The 20,791-nt window shown below is 33.3% G+C and overlaps 1 protein-coding gene across 3 annotated transcripts in view; it reads right to left on the bottom strand.

Annotated features, from left to right (window-relative positions):
• The window catches only part of LRBA (LPS responsive beige-like anchor protein), a 781,201-nt gene that overhangs the window by 391,598 nt on the left and 368,812 nt on the right, over positions 1 to 20,791 (bottom strand). The gene's annotated exons all lie outside the window — the stretch shown is intronic.

Below are 20,791 nucleotides of genomic sequence, written 5' to 3'. Positions count from 1 at the left end.
TCCTTAGGCCACATACACTTGGATCTTATGCTATTCCCCAAATATCTATTTTTAAGACATTTTCAAGAGTTAGGAAACCTATTTCTCCTATAGCTTTTATATGTGAAACAAGGTTAAAGATGTCTATTGAGAAGGTAAGATAGAAATATGAAGGATAAATGACTAGAGAAAAGGAAGTTACTCAGAGAGAGAAATGCAGATAGAGGTCCTTTTGATTTTTAGCAGAATATACAGCCTGAAAAAAAATGTAAAAAGTTCCAAAATAATCGAAAATTAAATAGTTCAATTCCAAATAACTGATGGATCAAAGATAAAATCACCAGGAAAATTAGAAAAATTTGTGATAATTAGATAAGGCAGAATTTAAATGAAAATGTACAGCTTTAAATCTTATATTATAAAATTTTAAATATTTAAGGAAGAAATAATACAAACCTTAAACACTTTTCACATGATAGAAGCTAAGCAATATACTGAGATTAACTTTACAATATGGGAATAGAAAACAAAAAAACTAATCTAATTTGTGTAAATAAACACAAAATCCATAATAAAACATTAGCATTCAGCTATACATAAAATTAAGCATACACACCATGATGAAGAGTTTAACCATGAAATGGAAGATTGATTTAATATCTGAATATCAATCAGTATAATTCACCATATAACAAAAAAAGAAGAAAACATATCACACCAGTTTTTTTTGAAGCATTTTACAACATTCAGTACCATTTCATGATTAAAAAAAACAAAACGACACTCCACAAACTAGGAATAGAAAGAGATTTTCTAAACCTTAGGAAGCACATCTATGAATATCATTCAACTAAAACTGGGGATAAAACAAGTATGTCCTCTCTCTCGTGACTTCCACTCAATATTGTAACAGGGTTCAAATCAGTTCAAATGACAGATTAAAAGAAGAAATAAAAACACAGTTTGAAAAAAGAGTAACACAGTATTTGTAGATATGTTCATGTATGTAATAATCCTAAAGGTTCTGGGAAAAAACACTAAAACTTGTAAGTAAGGCTGACAAGATTCTTAGATACAAGGTCAATATATTGATATATAAGGTCTACATAATGGCAATACCCAACTGGAAAATGAAAATAATAATATTAACAAAAGCATTAAAATATAAAATAAACTTAAAAATATACAAAGCTATACAATGAAAACTATAAAACACTGCTAATAGAAATTAAAGAAAACTAAGTGGAAAAGTAGACAATGTTTAGTAGATTTTAAAACCTCAAATTGTCAAAATACCTACTTTCTTCAAATTGATTTTATGGATTCAACACAATCTTAATTAAAAATTAAGCAGCTTTTCTTATGGTTATTGACAAGCTGATTCTAAAACATATGAACAAGATGTCTGGTTGGCTCAGTCAGTTGAGCATCCGACTCTTGATTTCAGATCAGCTCATGATCTCAGAGTTCCTGAGATGCAGCCCTACATCAGGTTCTAGGCTGACAGTTTACAGCCTGTTTGGGATTCATCTCTCTCTCTTTCTCTCTCATTCTGCCCCTCCACAGCTCGAATATGCGCCCTCACTCTCTTTCTCAAAATAAATAAACTTAAAAAAATAAAATACATGAACAAAAGAAAACAATAACAAAACAGTTTTACATAACAAAAAAACCCTGCAGAATTTACACGATTTAAATAATGCTATAAAATGTGAAATTAAGAGTTTATCTTGTTAAATTAAGAAAGAATATCTTTTGAACAAATGGTGCTAGAACATCCGGCCACTCACAAAACAAAGAAACTAGTCTTCCCTTAATACTATAAACAAAATGTTTAATTCAAAATGAATCAACGATCTAGATACAAAAATTATAACACTTCTCTAGAAGAAAACATAGCAGAAAATCTTATGACCCTGGGGTAGGCAGAAAATTCTTACAGTGACATTTTTAGACATAAAAGGAACTATAAAAGAAAATCATAACTATAAAGAAACTAATATATTAAACTTTACCAAAATCTATAAAATCTTCTCTTTAAAAGGTACCATTTAGAAAATGAAAAGATAAGCCACAAACTGGGACAAAATATTCACCATACATACAACTAGCAATTAATTTTCTTACAAGATAAATGAAAAACTCTTACAACTCAAAAAGGCAAACAATCCAATTTAAAGTAATGGACAAAAACATTTGCAATGACATGGATGGAGCTAGAATGTATTATGCTAAGCGAAATAAGTCAATCAAAGAAAGACAAGTAGGTCATATGTGGAATTGAAGAAAGACAAAGAAAGTCTTATGTGGAATTTAAGAAACAAGACAGATGAACATATGGGAATGAGGGGGTGAAGAGAAGAGAGGGAAATAAACCACAAGAGACCCTTACAGGTTGACAGAGGGTGGGTAGGAAATGGCCTAGATAGGTGATAGGTACTAAGGAGGGCACATGTTGTGAGAAGCACTGGGTGTTATACATAAGCGATGAATCACTGAATTCTACTCAGGAAACCAACACAGCACGATAGGTTAAGTAACTAAAGTTTAAGTTGTAAAAAAAAAGGAGGAATCATGAGAAATAATAAATGTTTGTTGTTTCAAGTAAAAAAAAAAAATTAAATTAAAAAAGGAGGAAAAAAATAAAATAATAGGCAAAGAATTTGAACAGACACCTCACAAAAGATATACAAATGACTAATAAGTCATGAGAAGATGCTTAATCAACAGGGAAACTCAAATAAAAACCACAATAAGCTATCACTAGATACGCAATAGAAGGGATAAAATTTAAAAGCCCGGCAACGTCAAATATTGGCAAGGATCTATGGAGCAAGCGGAACTCTTGTACCTACCTAGCTGGTTAGACTGTAAAATCCACAACTACTTTAGAAAATAGTTTGGCAGTTTCTTGCAAATTTAAAAATATACTCAGAACAGCACCTAGCAATTCCACTCCTAGGTATTTCCTCAAAATAAAGAAGAACATATTTTCACAAAACTATATTGCATGAAAATGCCCCTAGTGCATTTCATAAAAGCCAAACATTAGAGGTAACCCAATATCCATCTAAACCTGAATGGGTAAGGTAATACTACTCAGTAATAAAAAGAAACAAATGAGTGATATACATAATAATATGGATGAGTACCAAAAACTGCATGCTGACCAGAAGAATCCACTAGAATCCATTAGAGTACCTACTATATAATTCCATTTATATGAAATTATATAGTATACAAAACTATCTGTAATAGCAAAAACCAGATGAGCAGTTGCCAGGGGTTGGGCGTATATACGTAAAGAGGAACTGACCAAAATGAATCACAGGGGAATTCTCGGAGATGACAGAAACTTTCTGTTACTTGACTATGACAGTTCCACAAGTGTATACACTAGTCAAACCTCATTAAATTATATACCTAAAATGGATGTATTTCATTATATATAAACTATACTTCAATAAAATTTATTTCACACGTTTTAAAAAAGTGAATAGGGTACTACTGACAGGGAAGAAAGTAGTTCAAATATATCCAAAAAATCTGCCCATATATCAAATAGGTAAATACCCTCTACAAATCAATAAAGAAAAAACATGTAACCAATAAGAAACTGGGTAAGAGACAAACACGTACTACAAAAATACTTTTTTAAAAAATAAATATATAACAAGGAGAAAAGATACATAGCTTCATTCGTAAATGAAATCCAAATAAAAAAAAATGAAGTTACCAGAACACTACTAGAATACTAAGACAAAAAGTACTGATCGATTTTTCATGACAATGTGGAGTATGGGAACAGCTATGCACTGATATTGGTAGTGATACACACTTTTGCAAGATACTATGGCAATAGCTATTAAAATTGAAACCATAAATACTTTACAGTCAAGTAAGTCTACCCTACAGAAATGCATAAGTATTTACACCAAAAGACTTGTAAAGCTATTAAAACTATCACGATAGTTAAAAACTGGAAACAACCTAATTAAAAGAGTAGAAGAGATTATGAAAAACTAATCATCTATTCATGTAATGGTATACCATACAGCATTGAAAATGACATAGGAAAAATGTAACATTCAATTTCACAAAAATGTTCAATAATGCTACATCAAAACACATGCTTCATGATTCCATTCATATAAAGTTCAAAAACTGCTGAAGAAATTACAATACTAAAAGACATATACTTAAGTTTGGAAAGTAAAAACAAGCAAATAAGTCATTCCATAAAATCAGAACAATATTTAGCTCAATGGGGCAAAAAGGAATTGATTGGATAAACATAAAGGGCTTCTCCCAAGCACTTTCTTTTAGTCAAGAAAAGGAGGTAAATGAATACTGTTAAGTGCACACTGTTTCTAGAGTTGTTTCAGTATGTTTTACGAGAAACAGATTATTAAGCAAATTTTCATTAAGTCTGCATATTATCATGAAATAAAAATAAATCCCAGTTAAAAAGTTCAAGGCTAAAATCTTAAAAATATTATATAAGGCTTTAGTATTAAATAAGCACTTGAACTATATTGGTTTTACAAGTTTTATATTTTAAACTTTTTTTTAAGAAACATATACTTGCTTTTAAAAACAAAAAAGTGGGGTGCCTGGGTGGCTCAGTCGGTTAAGCGTCCGACTTTGGCTCAGGTCATGATCTCACAGTTCGTGGGTTTGGGCCCCGCGTCGGGCTCTATGCTGACAGCTCAGAGCCTGGAGCCTGCTTCACATTGTGTCTCCCTCTCTCTCTGCCCCTTCCCTGCTCATGCTGTGTCTCTCTGTCTCAAAAGTAAATAAACATTAAAAAAATTTTAAAAATAAAAAAAATAAATAAAAACAAAAAAGTAATGACGTGAAATAAAAAGAAAGTTCAGCCTTCTATCTCCTCCCAGGCTGGCTAGTTGTTTTCTACAGGGGTAATTAACTATTAACAGTAATATATAGTTCCCATATAACTGGAATCAAACTATAAATCATTCCATGTTAGGAGATATGGTTCTACCTTTTTTCTTTCAGCTACACATAGAGTATTACATTTTTAGTTAATTAAACATACCTTCTGGTAAACACCTTTAAATGCACTACCTTAATTCCCAATTTATCTCAAAATCTCTTACACTATAAATTACTTATCTCATGGGAAAACATTTAAAAAGAAAATCACCTAAGGGACAACTAAAGAAGCTTTTCAATATTTGACTTTTGGATGTCTTTGTCCTTGATCCCTTAACTCAGATTTAAAGTCTAATAGTTAAAAAAATAAAAAATAAAAAGTTAACCACAGAAATCTTACAAAGACTCCTGAAAAAGACTTAGAAAAATGAAAGCTTAACAACCTCAACAGAAAACGAAAGTCAACCAATGACAATGTGTGACAGCCCCCTTTAATTCTGAAGTGATTCCTCTGTCATCCAACGCCTCAAAGTATTGATTTCTCTCAGCATGAAAAAGCCTAAGCCAATGAAACAGATATAGCATCATCCCCCCGATAATAGCATTCAAGGTTAAAACAGGCAGATCACTTATCAAAGTATCTCTTCTATTTCTTATTGTTTTAACGGACTGGACAAAATGTGTTGGGTTTTTATCTCTACAAACACTAGTCTTCAAACAATATTTTAAAATAATTTGGAGATTAATAAAGGTGTTTTTACTTTAGACTTTTGATTAAAAAACTTACACTAAAATGCTTTTACACAGTATTTGTAACTTGTCTTGCAACTTTCATTATGCTAAATATTAACTTAAACAAACTGATTTCATATAAAGCCTGCAGACATCATATACCCGTAAGTAAATAAAGTAAAATGTGATTATTACCTGTGATCAATAAAATTAACTTGGAATTTAAACAGATAGGGTTAAACTCAATCATTGTGTTTTTAAAAGTCATAATATGAGAAACATATCATTACAAAAAAGTATATAATTGTACACACATACATACACACACATAAACATGGAGAAAATCAAGAAATTTCAATGTCTTAACCTTTGCTTTTTGCTAATCTGCACAAGAGCTAGATGATCTTAAGCAAATCCTATCATCTTTTAACTCAACATAACTAACTACCTAACCAGATTTTTTAAGAACACAAAACTAGAGTTTCTTACTTGTATTAGGTTAATATGATCAAATACATACACTACTACAAACAGGTAAGTCTTACATTTAAATTTCAATTTTAAGTATTTTATGAAGAAGCATGAAAACCAAAGAGATAAAAAAAAGTGATTAAACCATAATTAACACTGTGGTTTAGAACAGACTTTACAGCCAAATACTTAAATTTAAATCTTAGATGTGACACATTCATGGTTAGGCAAATTATTTAAACCTCTGTGCCTCAGTTTCCTCATATAAAAAAAGGATATAACATGATATGTTTTTTGGAAGGATCAGATAAGAATAGAAATGAAACAATTAGAACTTTCCAGGCATATAGTAAGTAACATCTAACATTTATTATAGGCTTAGTCATGAAATGAACAAATTACACAGCAAACAGTCCCTTTCTTCTACCATCTCCGTATATCTGAGAAACAGGAGATTAAAAATAAATACAATATGAGAAAACTGCTAAGAGAGATACATATGGTGTATTTGGGAGGAGCAAGCAAGAAAGAACTATCCAGAATCTGAGAGAGTTTCAAACAGAACTTAAAGGCTACATAACTATTCACCAAGAAGGAAAGGCTTATTTAAGATAGAAAAAATAAAATACAGCAAAATAAAAAGGCAAAAAAGAGAACAGCTCAAATAAACACCTTTTTAAAAAGAGTAACAAAATAAGACATGTAATTCACACAGCCCTCTCTTCTTAAATCTCCCAATAGACACCTGTTTATATTTTCTTTGTGCAATATTGTGATTTATAAGTCACGTATATGTGGTCATTCAGAAGACCACAATATATAATTGGTCTTTACCCATAGTTCCTGGCTTACAACTCTCGAAACCCCTGGTATTTCTTAAGTGTTGAGGGTTATAAAGGTGTCTTTTGTTACATTAATGAGGTGACTACTGGACCCACCCCTCCCCCCCACAGGTTGGGGGCTGATTCTGAGAAAGACCAACCATGTGGTTAACGTGTTGGCAATTTTCTGTTCCCACCTCTCCTCTGACTTTCTGGAAGTGGAGAGGGAACAGAGGTTAAATCAGCCAATGGCTAATAACTTAGTCAAACATGACTATAAAATGAAGCCTCCATAAAAACCCAAAAGGACAGCTCTTTGGTCTCTTTTGGAGAGCTTCTGGTTTGGGGAACCAGATGGTTTCCCCATGTCATCAAGTCAAGCCCCAACCTCCCCAAGAGCCAACGCTCCTTTGTTCAGGGGCTCACCCTATGTACCTCTTCATCTGGCTGTTGATTCATACTCTTTATCATATCCTTTAATAATCTGGTATATATACGTGTTTCCCTGAGTTCTGCGAACAGCTCTAGCAAATTAATTGAAACTAAAAGGGAAGTATTTAGAACCTCCAATATGTAGCCAGTTTGTTAGAAGCACAGGTAACAGCCTGGGGCTGGGCATCTGAAGTGGAGAGTGAGAAGCAGTCTTGCATAACTGAACCCTTAACCTGTGGAATGTGATGCTAATTTTGGATACACAGTGTCATGTCAAATCTGAGTTCCTACACACCCTCATATCTGAGAATTGCTTGGTGTTGTGTGGGCGTGGGGGACAGATCCCCCATTCCATGTTAGAATTAGGTCTAGGTACCCTAAAAGGCCTTGGGTGCCTATGTGTTTTTACCTATTTCTTTCCAAAGAAAATTATTACTCAAAAGTTTATATATATCATTCAACATATACTTAACTATATTTGTATCAATAGAATACTGTTATATTGCTACAAGTTCTTCAATTCTTATTCAAACATATTGTTAACATAGACTAATTCAAAATGACACAACTGAATATGAACTGGTTTTTAGGAACTGCTCTCAAACTATCTGTAATAAAGAAACAGTTTTTATTTTTACTTTAAAAAAATGATGCTTTAAAAAGTATTCTGACATTGCCAGACATTCAAGCTATAAAAGTTTCTAAATACTCATTTAATTTCTGTACTTACCTCTTTGTGGACTTGTTATAAACAATTTGCTCAGCAGACCATATTTAAGCAGGACTAGTCCAACAGATAAATAGAAGGGATCTATTTTATCAACTCAAGTACTGCCATCTTCCTTTCTATGATAAAATAACTCATTTTATATTTGGAACTTTACTTTGCACACTAATAAACCAGAAATAACGGAAGACAAAATTCTAATTTCATGTGAGCAATTTTTAAGTGATGTGTATGAAATACACTATGAAGACTTTAAGTTAGCTTACTTTCTTCTCTATATTTATTTTAAAATTCATTAGGAAAAGGCAATTTTTACACTAACACACAATTTGGTCAACTGTTAAGACAACCAGGACATATGGTAAACTAAAAGTTTAAACACAGACTACATATATTCATAAAAAAATCTATTCAAATCTTTTCTTACAAGAGATTTTTTCAATAGTATTAAGAGGTATAGCCTTCTATCAAGAATATATTTTACATGATTAGAATATACTGGAAGATACAAAGAAAAAATATTTTTCATTTTGGATTTAATTTGATAAGTGCTGCTCATAAGTATGAGTTCAATCTTACCTATGCTGCAGTCCTTTGTTTTTTCTAGCTTCCCACATTTAGTGGAGTGCCCAGCAATATAGCTCTGTTTTTTAAAGCTAGAGAAGGATCACTTACAATCTTCAATGCAAGGCAGAAACATTGGCTTAAATGGTCTTCCTTTGCCCCAACAATGACAGCACTTTTACTTTCACAAGTGACTCTGAAATGTATGATGTTTAAAAATAATGTGTGTATACATATGCCCTGTATAGGTATGGAGATAGTCTGAGCAAAACTTTCCCAGAGAAAACTGAGAGCAGCAAAAAATTAAAAATAGAACCACCCTACGACCTAGCAATTGCACTAATAGGTATTTATCCAAAGGATACAGGAGTGCTGATTCAAAGGGGTACATTCACCCTATGTTTATAACAACACTATCGACAAAAGCCAAAATATGGAAAGAGTCCAAATGTCCATTGACTGATGAATGGATAAAGAAGATACACACACGCAATGGAATATTACTCAGCAATCAAAAAGAATGAAATTTTGCCATATGCAACAACGTAGATGGAACCAGAGTGTATTATGCTAAGTGAAATAAGTCAGTCAAAGAAAGACAAGTATCATATGATTTCACTCATATGTGGAATTTAAGATACAAAACAGATGATCATTAGGGAAGAGAAGCAAAAATAATATAAAAACAGAGAGTGAGACAAACCATAAGAGACTCTTAAATACAGAGAATAGACTAAGGGTTGCTGGTGGGGTGTTGGGTGAGAGTATGGGCTCAATGGGCGAGGGGCATTAAGGAGGATACTTGTTGGAATGAGCACTGGGTGTTATATGTAAGTGATGAATCACTAAATTCTATTCCTGAAATCATTGTTACACTATATGTTAACCAACATATAAATTTAAAATAAATTTAAATTTAAAATAAATAAATAATAAACATAATTTTAAAAAAGAAAGAAAGGAAGGAAGGAAGGAAGGAAGGAAGGAAGGAAGGAAGGAAGGAAGAAAACTGAGAACAGAAAATGTTGTGACCCCAGCTATTCAATCTGACCCTTATCAAGAAGCTGAAATAGAAAGTGAGACATGTTAAATCACATATTGGAAAGATCTCTAAAAATAGTGCATTCCAGACTGAATACATGAGACTCTGGAAATACACTAAGAAATATGACTGCATAGTTCAAGTAAAGAACATATACTAAAACATATATAGTAAATTGGGGTGGGAATTTTCCCTTAATGAATATGATAGTCACATTGTCAATCAACCTGAGGAAAGAAAAGAGAATTTAGAATGAAGACTACCAACATTCTCTTCTCTCCAAGAATGGAGGCAGGTGGGCCTGTACTATAAGAAGGAATATGGTCTGGATCTCTCGATGTGGAAGAGCTGACTTATCCCCTTGCAAGATGGCAAAGGGACAAGCCTGGAGAAACAGATCAAGAAAGGGTCAAGAGAAAACATCCTAGGCAGAAGCACAGCCTGTGAATTCCAGAAAATACAATATCCACTACTGAGATTTATTTTTCTTTTCTTCACTGCGATACTTTCCTACCATTGCTAACCCTATAAATGAGAAAAGGAAAAATCTATGTTCATGCACTGACCAAGAAAAAAGAAACAACACCTACTTCCTAGAAGAGCCACTTGTATAATTATAAAGAGGTAACCATCAGGACTCTAACACAGCTGTAGTCTGGATCAAGGCCCTATGGCAGAGGTGAGAGTTCCAGATGAACTGTGGGACATGTAAGCATTTCTTGGATATTCCCAGAGATTACACACAACAAAAAAATGTTCTCCCTTTGATACTGACAACACTAGCTGTGCTGTTGAACACTTAATATGAGTTTAAGGTAATAGGCACTTTACATTGATCAAATCCCATGTACTATTCACAAAATTACTATAGTCAGGCACCATTACTATCCTGATTTTAAGATAAAGCAATGGTGCCTTGGCTCACATAGCTAGTAAATGACAGAGCCAAGATTAAGGCACTAGGTTATCTCAGTGGAAAGTCAGCACTATGGTCTTATCGGCTGGGTGATACAATATAGTGATTTAGACATGTAAAAGGACAAGAATATTCCTTTAGTTAATTACACTAGTATTTTATTACTTTCACAATTACTTATCAAAATTTTTTTCTAAGGTAAAGAAAGTAACAATTACAAAAGCTACAATTAAAAAAATATATATATATATATTTTTTTGGGGGTTGTGTTGGGGTTTTATTTATTTATTTTTTTTATTTTTTAATATATGAAATTTACTGTCAAATTGGTTTCCATACAACACCCAGTGCTCATCCCAAAAGGTGCCCTCCTCAATACCCATCACCCACCCTGCCCTCCCTCCCACCCCCCAAACCCTCAGTTTGTTCTCAGTTTTTAACAGTCTCTTATGCTTTGGCTCTCTCCCACTCTAACCTCTTTTTAAAAAAATATATATTGTCAACATTACTATTTCCCTGTTCCAGTGCTATTGATGAAAATATATATATAAAAGGGATTTAGAAAAATGTTCAAAGCCATAATGCATGTAAAGACCACATCTGAGATGAGAAATGCCATTCTAATGCTTTGCAATTAAGCTATCATGACTCAAGATATATTAATCAGTCATCTCTTCACAAAGTGAAAAAAACTAATCATGTAAAGTGTACATCAAGAAAGAAATGTGCAAGACAACAGAGTGCATTAATCACCAATGCAGAATCATCATAGGAAAGAGAATGATATCATTCTTAGATTCAATACAGTTATCTTTAATTTTGACCATCAGTCTCACACTTACTTTTTAAGATAAGAGGTTGTCAAATGAAAGCCAAAAGTTTAAGGGGAGAAAAAAAGAAGTATAAAATTAAAAGAGGAAGAAGAATAAAGATGACAAATATGAAAGCATAAACAGGAGACTGAATTAAAAATACTCCACATTGACTCATAATTACAAGTTTACTTTAAAAGTTAGAAAAAAAAAACAGTATCACAGTATTTCATTTACACTGCATTTCAACCACTAAATGAAAGACAAAATGGGGAATTCAATCCAGGAACATTAAAAAGATTTGTAATTAAATTATTAAATAGATCTGACTTATTTTGTATTCTACCAATTTTACATTCACATGGTAATAAATATATTGACTCAGTATAAAAGAGAAAAATATACAGAAAGAATACAGATTCAAGATTTAGTTTCAAAAATCTTCTATAAAAATGAAGGAAAAAATGACACAAACAAATGGGAAGATATACCATGTTCATGGATTGGAAGTAGTAATGTTAAATGTCCATACTACCCAAAGGAATCTACAGATTCAATGTAATCCTTATTAAAATACTAATAGCATTTTTCACAGAACTAGAACAAATACACTTAGATTTGTACACAACTAAAAAAGACCCTGAATAGCCAGAGGAATCTTCAGAAAAAAGGATCAAAGCTGGAGGTATCACAATCCCAGATTTCAAATTATTCTGCAAAACTGTATCAACCAAAACTATATGGTACTGACACAAAGGCAGAGATATAGATCAATGAAACACAATAGAGAGACCAGAAAATGAACCCATGTTTACATTGTCAATTAATCTATGATGAAGGAGGCATGAATATACAAATAGAAAAAAAATGTTTTTTCTTCAATACATAGTTTTGGGAAAAATGGACAACTACATGCAAAAAAATGAAACTAGACCACTTTCTTACATCATACAGACAAATAAAATAGACTAAAGACCAACTACATTTGAGACCTGAAACCATAAAAAAGCAAAAATAAATATATTAGGGCTATATCAAAATAAGCTTTTCACTGAGAAGGAAGCCATCAAAAAACAAAAAAGGTAACCTACTCAATGGGAGAAGATATTTGCAAATGATGTCCGATAACAGGTTAATATCCAAAATATACAAATAACCCAAACAACTTAACCCCCCAAAAATAAACAATTCAATTTATAACTGGGCAGAGTACCTGAATACACATTTTTCCAAAGAAGACATACATAGACAGCCAAGAGACCCATAAAAAGATGCTCAACATCATTAATCATTAGAAAAATATAAGTCAAAACCACAATGAGATATTATCTCACACCAGTCAGAATGGCTAGTATCAAAAAGAAAAAAATAACAAATGTTGGTGAGAATGTGGAGAAAAGGGAACTCCTGTGCACTGTGGTGGGAACATAAATTGGTACAGCCACTGAACAGTATGAAGATTCCTCAAAAAAATTAAAAATAGAAATACCACATGATTCAGTAAGTCCACATCTGGATATTTACATGAAGAAAACAAAGACACTAATTTTAAAAGATATATTTTTTGTAGCATTATTTACAATAATCAAGATATAATAGCAACTTAAGTGTTCATCAATAGATAAATGGATAAAGATGATACATGCACGTGTGCAAACATGCACACACACACACGCGCGTGTATACACACAGTGGAATAGTATTGAATCATAAAAAAAGAATGAAATCTTGTTATCTGTGACAACACAGATGGACCTAGAGGGTATTATACTAAGTGAAAAAAGTCAGACAGAAAAAGACAAATACTATTTAATTACATTTTATGTGGCATTCAAAAAAAACAAAACAAATGAACAAAACAAACGAACAAACAAAACAGACATACTCACAAATATAGAAAACAAACTGATGACTGCTAAAGCGGAATGGGTAGAGGATGGGTGGTGAAGGGAACTAAGAAGTACAAACTTCCATGGGGCGCCTGGGTGGCTCAGTCAGTTGAGCATCCGACTTTAGCTCAGGTCATGGTCTCACAGTTTGTGAGTTCGAGCCCTGCATCAGGCTGTGTGCTAACAAATAGCTCAGAGCCTGGTACTTGCTTCAGATTCTGTGTCTCTTTCTCTCTCTCTCCCCCTCACCTGCTCATGCTCTGCCTCTGTCTCTCAAAAATAAATAAATGTTAAAAAAAAAAAAAAAAGTACAAACTTCCAGTTCTAAAATAAATAATTCATGAAAATGTAAAATACAGCACAGGAAATATAGTCAATAATATTGTAATAACATTGTATGGTAACTACACTTATCATGGTGATCATTTCATAATGTGTATAAATTTTGAATTACTATCTTACACACCTGACACTAATACGTCAAATTCAATTCAATTAAATAAATACAGCTGGCCCTTGAACAACACAAGGGTTAGAGGTGCTGAGCCCCTGTGCAATCAAAAACCCACACATAACTTCTGACTCCCCCAAAATTTAACCACTGATAGCCTGCTTTTGACTGGAAGCCTTATCGATAATAGAAATCCTCAATTAACATATATTTTAAATGTTATGTTTTATAAACTACAGGTTTATAATAAAGTGAGCTGGAGAAAATGTAAAGAATATCATAAGGAAGAGAAATACATATATAAAATTGTACTATATTTACTGAAAAAAATCCACATTTAAGTGGACCCACATTGTTCAAACCCATGTTGTTTAAGGATCAATTGTAAATTTTCAATTAAGTGAATGAAGAAGAATTTCAAGATTAATAATCTAATAACCAATAAATAATACTAGTAACTAAGGGCTGGACCAAATAAGTTACAAGCACCAGATATGGGGTTAGATTAATGACCTTTAAGGACCCCCATAACAAAGAATTTAAGTATCTGGTCCAATACAACATAGTTAATTAGTGGCAGAACCAGAACTGAATCCTAGCTCTGACAAATCCCAAATCTGTGTTTTCTATCATACACTGCAGATTGTAGTATTAGTTTTAGACTTCATATATAATTAAATATTTTAAATTAATACCCTAAGTCTCATAACATAAAACCTAAAAAATAAAGAATTCTTTAGCAAAACAAGAGTGGATCACAGGATATGTAGAGGGTTTTTAGTTATTAATTCAAAAAGCAAGTCTTTTTGAAGCAAGTCTTTTGAAGCAAGTATAAGATCTATATAACAATAACCATACTACAAGTTCAGTAAATAATAATATAGGGAATTAAATTCTCTGACTTTATGTATCACAGGCTACTGATGAAAGCACTGACAAGTTGAATATCCACATGCAAAAGAATGAAATTGGGACTCTTACCTTACGCATACATAAAAATCAACTCAAAATGAATTATTTATATGTGAAACCTGAAACCATAACACTCCTTGAAGAAAACACAGGGAAAAAGCTTTTTGACACTGATCTTGGCAACTTTTTTTTACATTTAACACGAAAAGGACAGGTAACAAACCAAAAACAAACAAGTGAAACCACATCAAACTAAAAACTAAAAGCTAAGAGGTGAGGGAAAAAGAAAGATACTGATGAAAGACTATAAAGTTTAAGTTATGAGATGAGTAAGCTCTAGATACCCAATGTATGGAATGGCGACTACAGTTAATAAGAATATATTATAAACTTCAAATCTTAAGTTCTCTCACCACACACAAAAATTGTTAACTATGTGAGGTGATGTAAATGTTAATTTACTTGATTGTAGTAATCATTTAACAGTGTGTACACATACCAAACCAAAAGTGTTGTGCACCTTGATATATACATATTTATTTGACAACCATAGCTCAAAAACTGGAGGGTGGGGGGGAACAGTGGAAATCTAATGAGCAATACAAAAGAACATAATTGCTACTTTTTGTTATGCTTCTACTAGAATGGGAACAGAGTATCTTATTAAAATCTGAAAGAATCAAGGATCTCACATGAAAAGACTGAATCCCTAAATATTGCTAGCTGAATATGACACCTTCATTAAAGGTTAAATTAAACCTTATATCCTATCATATAGTAGTTGATACTTTCATTCATGTACCAATTCCTTACTGAATGCTTCCCATATTCCAAGCCTATACTAGGTATTGAACTAAAATAAGAAACAAGCCTTCATACAGGAGTCAATGTCTAATATTTGTTTCTCTCAGGAGACACAAATAATTTTTAAAAATTTTAATGGATATAAGCAACACCCACAAGGTATCTGAGAAGACAACATAATCCATAATTTAAAAATGTAGTATGTACCTCAAAGAAAAATAGTAGTGAAAGCATAGCCTCTATCTCCATTATATGAGTGCTATAAGAGAAGTGATGTGTGCAAACCAGAGAGACCCTTATACAAGACATTCTCAGGAATGCCTGGGTGACTCCATCAGTTACACGTCCAACTCTTGATTCTGGTTCAGGTCATGATCTCATGGTTCATGAGGTCAAGCCCTGCAACAGTTTCCTCGCTAACACTGTGGAGACTGTTTGGGATTCTCTCTCTCCCCTCTCTCTCTACTCCTCCCTTGCTCTCTCTCTCTCAAAAATAAATAAACTTAAAAAAAAAAAAAAAAAAGACATTCTCAAGCCAGAATCTGTAAATTCCCAAAAATACATATAAAATTGTATGGTATACAGGGTGCCTGGGTGGCTCAGTTGGTTGGACATCCTATATATATATAATATATATATATATATTATATATTATATATATATATATATATATATATGAGAAATATACGTAAAATGCATATAGAGGATATATTTACAGTAAAAAGTCTAAAAAGTTACATGCTAAATTATTATCCTCGGAGGCATGGTAAGGGGAAAGATACAGAGTAATGTTGTTTTCTTTACTTTATACTACTATTTCATTACATTGTTTCTTCTATTCTCTGAACCCTCCCCACTTTTTTTTTGCCAAATGTATTTTCCCGTGCAATTTTTTTGAGTTAAATCAGGGTTTCCCCAGTTAACCTTCCAGGATGTACTTGAATTCTACTTTTAAAAGACACTTTTTTGTTGTTTTTATTTTCTTAATAAACTAAGGTAACTGGTAAAAAAAAGATTTGGGGTTATCTGGATTATAGATATGTAGAATCTAAAAACAAACAAAACAACAACAAAAAAACACGACTCAGAGAGAGTAGAATACTTAAATACAAAATAAACTAGTAGCAAACAGAATCTGGCAACAAATTACTATGATTATTCAATAAAAGCTGAATAAGCCAATTCAGTTATGTAAGAAAAAGCAATTAGAAGAATGAAAAGTTGGAAATAAGATGGAAAAACTATCAAAATCTGCAAAAAAATATGACTGCATACCTGAAATGCCAAAGAAAATCAAATGAAAATAATTTTATGAACCACACAAGGTGAATCTAATGTCAGATAAATAAGACTAGTCATAGCAATTGGTTTTTTTAAAAAAAAAATTTTTTTTTAACGTTTATTTATTTTTTTGAGACAGAGAGAGACAAAGCATGAACGGGGGAGGGTCAGAAAGAGGGAGACACAGAATCTGAAACAGGCTCCAGGCTCTGAGCTGTCAGCACAGAGCCCGACGCGGGGCTTGACTCACGGATCGCGAGATGATGACCTGGGCCAAAGTCAGCCGTCCAACCGACTGAACCACCCAGGCGCCCCAACTAGTCATAGCAGTTGTAAACAAATTTTGAAAGTCATTGACACAAGAAGAAGCATGGCCCTACACACTATAAGGGGGTGACTGGGTGACTCAGTTGGTTGAGCATCAGACTCGACTTTGGCTCAGGTCATGTTTCCACGGTCGTGGGACCAAGCCTCACGTCAGGCTGCATGCTGGTCTCTCCACTGGGCGTGGAGCCTTCTTAAGATTCTCTCTCTATGGGGGCGCCTGGGTGGCTCGGTCAGTTAAGCATCCAACTTCAGCTCAAGTCATGATCTCACGTATGGTGGGTTTGAGTCCCACGTCAGGCTCTGAGCTAATAGTTCAGAGCCTGGAGTCTGCTTCATATTCTGTGTCTCCCTCTCTCTCTACCCCTCCTCTGCTCATGCTGTCTCTCTCGGTCTCAAAAATAAATAAACATTAAAAAAAATTCAAAAAAAAAATTCTCTCTTCATACCCCTCTCCCTCACTCATGTTCTCTCCCCAAATAAACAAATAAATAAAATACATTGTATGTGTCATACAGACTTATTTCACTTAGCATAACACTTTCTAGTTCCATCCACGTTGCTACAAAAGGCCATATTTCATTCTTTCTCATTGCCACATGGTATTCCATTGTGTATATAAACGACAATTTCTTTATCCATTCATCAGTTGATGGACACATAGGCTCTTTCCATAATTTGGCTATTGTTGAGAGTGCTGCTATAAACATTGGGGTACAAGTGCCCCTATGCATCAGTACTCCTGTATCCCTTGGGTAAATTCCTAGCAGTGCTATTGCTGGGTCATAGGGTAGATCTATTTTTAATTTTTTGAGGAACCTCCACACGGTTTTCCAGAGCGGCTGCACTAGTTTGCATTCCCACCAAGAGTGCAAGAGGGTTCCCGTTTTTCCACATCCTTGCCAGCATCTATAGTCTCTTGATTTGCTCATTTTAGCCATTCTGACTGGCGTGAGCGTGTACAGAGAAAGATAAATACATATGTTTTCACTCTTATGTGGATACTGAGAAACTTAACAGAAACCCATGGGGGAGGGGAAGGAAAAAAAAGAAACAGGTTAGAGAGGGAGGGAGCCAAAACATAAGAGACTCCTAAAAACTGAGAACAAACTGAGGGTTGATGGGGGGAGGGAGGGAGCCAAAACATAAGAGACTCCTAAAAACTGAGAACAAACTGAGGGTTGATGGGAGGGTGGGTGATGGGTATTGAGGAGGGCACCTTTTGGGATGAGCACTGGGTGTTATATAGAAACCAATTTGACAATAAATTTCATATTAGGAAAAATAAATAAACAATAAATGAAAAAATTAAAAAAATTAAAAAAATAAAATACATTGTAAAGCCTCAACAATTAAAAAAGTTTGATACCAATACATAAAATCACAGACAGAGCAAGAAGGAAAAAATAGAGACCTAAAAGTATATAAGCACTTAATATATGGTAACAGTAGCAATCTCAAAACAGAAAAAAAATATGGACTACATAGTAGATGGTACAGGGAAAACTATGTTGTCACATAAAATAAATTAAGTCAGGGGTTCCTGGGTGGCTCAGTTGATTAAGCATCTGACTCTTGATTTTGGCCATGGTCGTGACCATCTTTGGCCAACTCATGGTTTGTGAGATTGAGCCCTACATCAGCTTCACACTGACAGCAAGAAGCCTGCTTGGGATTCTCTCTCCCTCTCTTTCTGCTCCTCCTCAGCTTGCATCTCATTCTCTCTCAAAATAAATAAACTTTAAAAAATAAATTCAGATACACATCACATTTATTCTAAGTTACAAATAAAATATTTAATGTAAAACAATAAAACTGTAGAAATACTACAAGAAACAAAGAAATTCCTTTTTAATCTATACATGGTAGACCTTTTCAACCACCAATCAAAAAATTCAGAAATCATAAAAGGGAATATTCATAAATCCAACAACAGAATCATTGTTTTAAAAACTTCTGCAGGACAACAAAAAAAAATCCACCATATGTAAGTCAACAAACTGGTAAAAATATTTGCCATGCAGAGAGATGATTCCTTAATATATATAGTACTTCTACAAATCAATAAGAAAAGAAAAACAATCCAACAGAATAGGCAAACAGTATGTTCTCAGAAAAAGACATATGGCTAAAAAAGTAATTAATCTTACTCATAAAAAGCAGAAATGTAAGTTAAAACATCATGAAGAAATAAAAATTGAAACTAGAAACCACTACAGATAATCTATGAAAATAACAAAAGCCTAAAGGTTTCATAACACACTCTGTTAGGAAACAGACATATGATGCTGATAGTGAAAAAGAGCTCCAAAAATAGTAAGTTCAAAATACAAAATATAGAACATTATATTTATGTTAGCATTTGTACAAGGAAAGGTGAGAAGCACATATATTCCTATTTATATTCATGTGCATGAAGAAACTCAGGATTCACAAGAAACTAGCAATGGTTTCCTTAAGGATGAGAAGGTGGCTAGAGAGAGACTTTTCATTATGCCTTCTCATTATTTTTTCATTTTAAATTATCTATAACAGATATCAAACAGAAAAAAAAATTTAATTTAAAAATAATATCTTCTCTATAGAGGTTTTGGATAACGCTGACATTATACAAGGTTGCTAAAAGAGTAAAAAAGCTAAAACTTCCAAGAGGTACTCTTGTAAAAGACCTACATTTTTGGAATAGGAATAAGAAATAGAAAAATAAAACTAGAAAGAAAACCATGAGAAGTAAAAAGTAGATGGGGCACCTGGGTGGCTCAGTCAGTTAAGGGTCCAACTTCGGCTCAGGTCATGATCTTGTGGTTCGCAAGTTCAAGCCCCATGTCAGGCTCTGTGCTGACAACTTGGAGCCTGGAGCCTGGATTCTGTGTCTCCCTCTCTCTCTCGCCCTCCATGACTCATGCTCTGTCTCTGTTTCTCTCAAAAATAAATAAAAACATTTTAAAAATTAAAAAAAAAAAAGAAGCTGGTGATCAGAAAAGTATCAGGTAAGAAAATTCCAACAAAAAAAGAATTTGAAGATAAAAGGGTTGGTCATCAATGTCAAATGATACAGAGATTAAGAGAGAGATGAAAACTGAAAAAGAGCCAGTGGATAGCATAATTAGATCATTAATGATATGCAAAAGAACATTTTTAATATATCTGTTCTAAGACTGGAGATGAAAAGGAGAGAAGTCATGCTGCAAGACACTGAAAGTGTCATGGGGTGAAAAAATAAAAACACCATTCAAGCAACAGGGCTGGCAGGATGACAGAACAAAGTGAAAATGGAAGCTTGAGAATTCTAACAGCATTTAAACAAGTTGCCAAGTCTCAGTCTATGATAATTAGACAGAAAGATATCAATATATCAACCCCGAGAAGCTACAACATACTCACTAAAAGGTCAGTTGGGGGGGGGGCGGCGAAACTCCCAACATATTAAATAATAACATCATACAAAATACTATGCACTTTGTTAAAGGACACCACAGAAGGTAGTCAATGATTATGAAGATCACCAATGACATTAAGTAAAAATAAGATGTTTCAATCAAAACTACTCTTTAACAGTGAGCTGCTATTTCATACTTATTGAAGGCCTGAGACTGAAAGTTCATGGTATTCTGGAAACCGGTATCAAGGCAGATCTCACAAGTAACAGAGGCGCATCATCTAAGGATCTTTTTCACATTAAGAATCCTATTAGAAAGAAAACACTAAAAGGTAATTGAATTTCCCTCAGTTATCTTC

This window comes from Panthera tigris, chromosome B1, assembly GCF_018350195.1.
Source record: "Panthera tigris isolate Pti1 chromosome B1, P.tigris_Pti1_mat1.1, whole genome shotgun sequence".
Taxonomy (NCBI): domain Eukaryota; kingdom Metazoa; phylum Chordata; class Mammalia; order Carnivora; family Felidae; genus Panthera; species Panthera tigris.
Note: the sequence above shows the minus strand (reverse complement) of the source record. Positions and strands in the feature narration are given on the sequence as shown.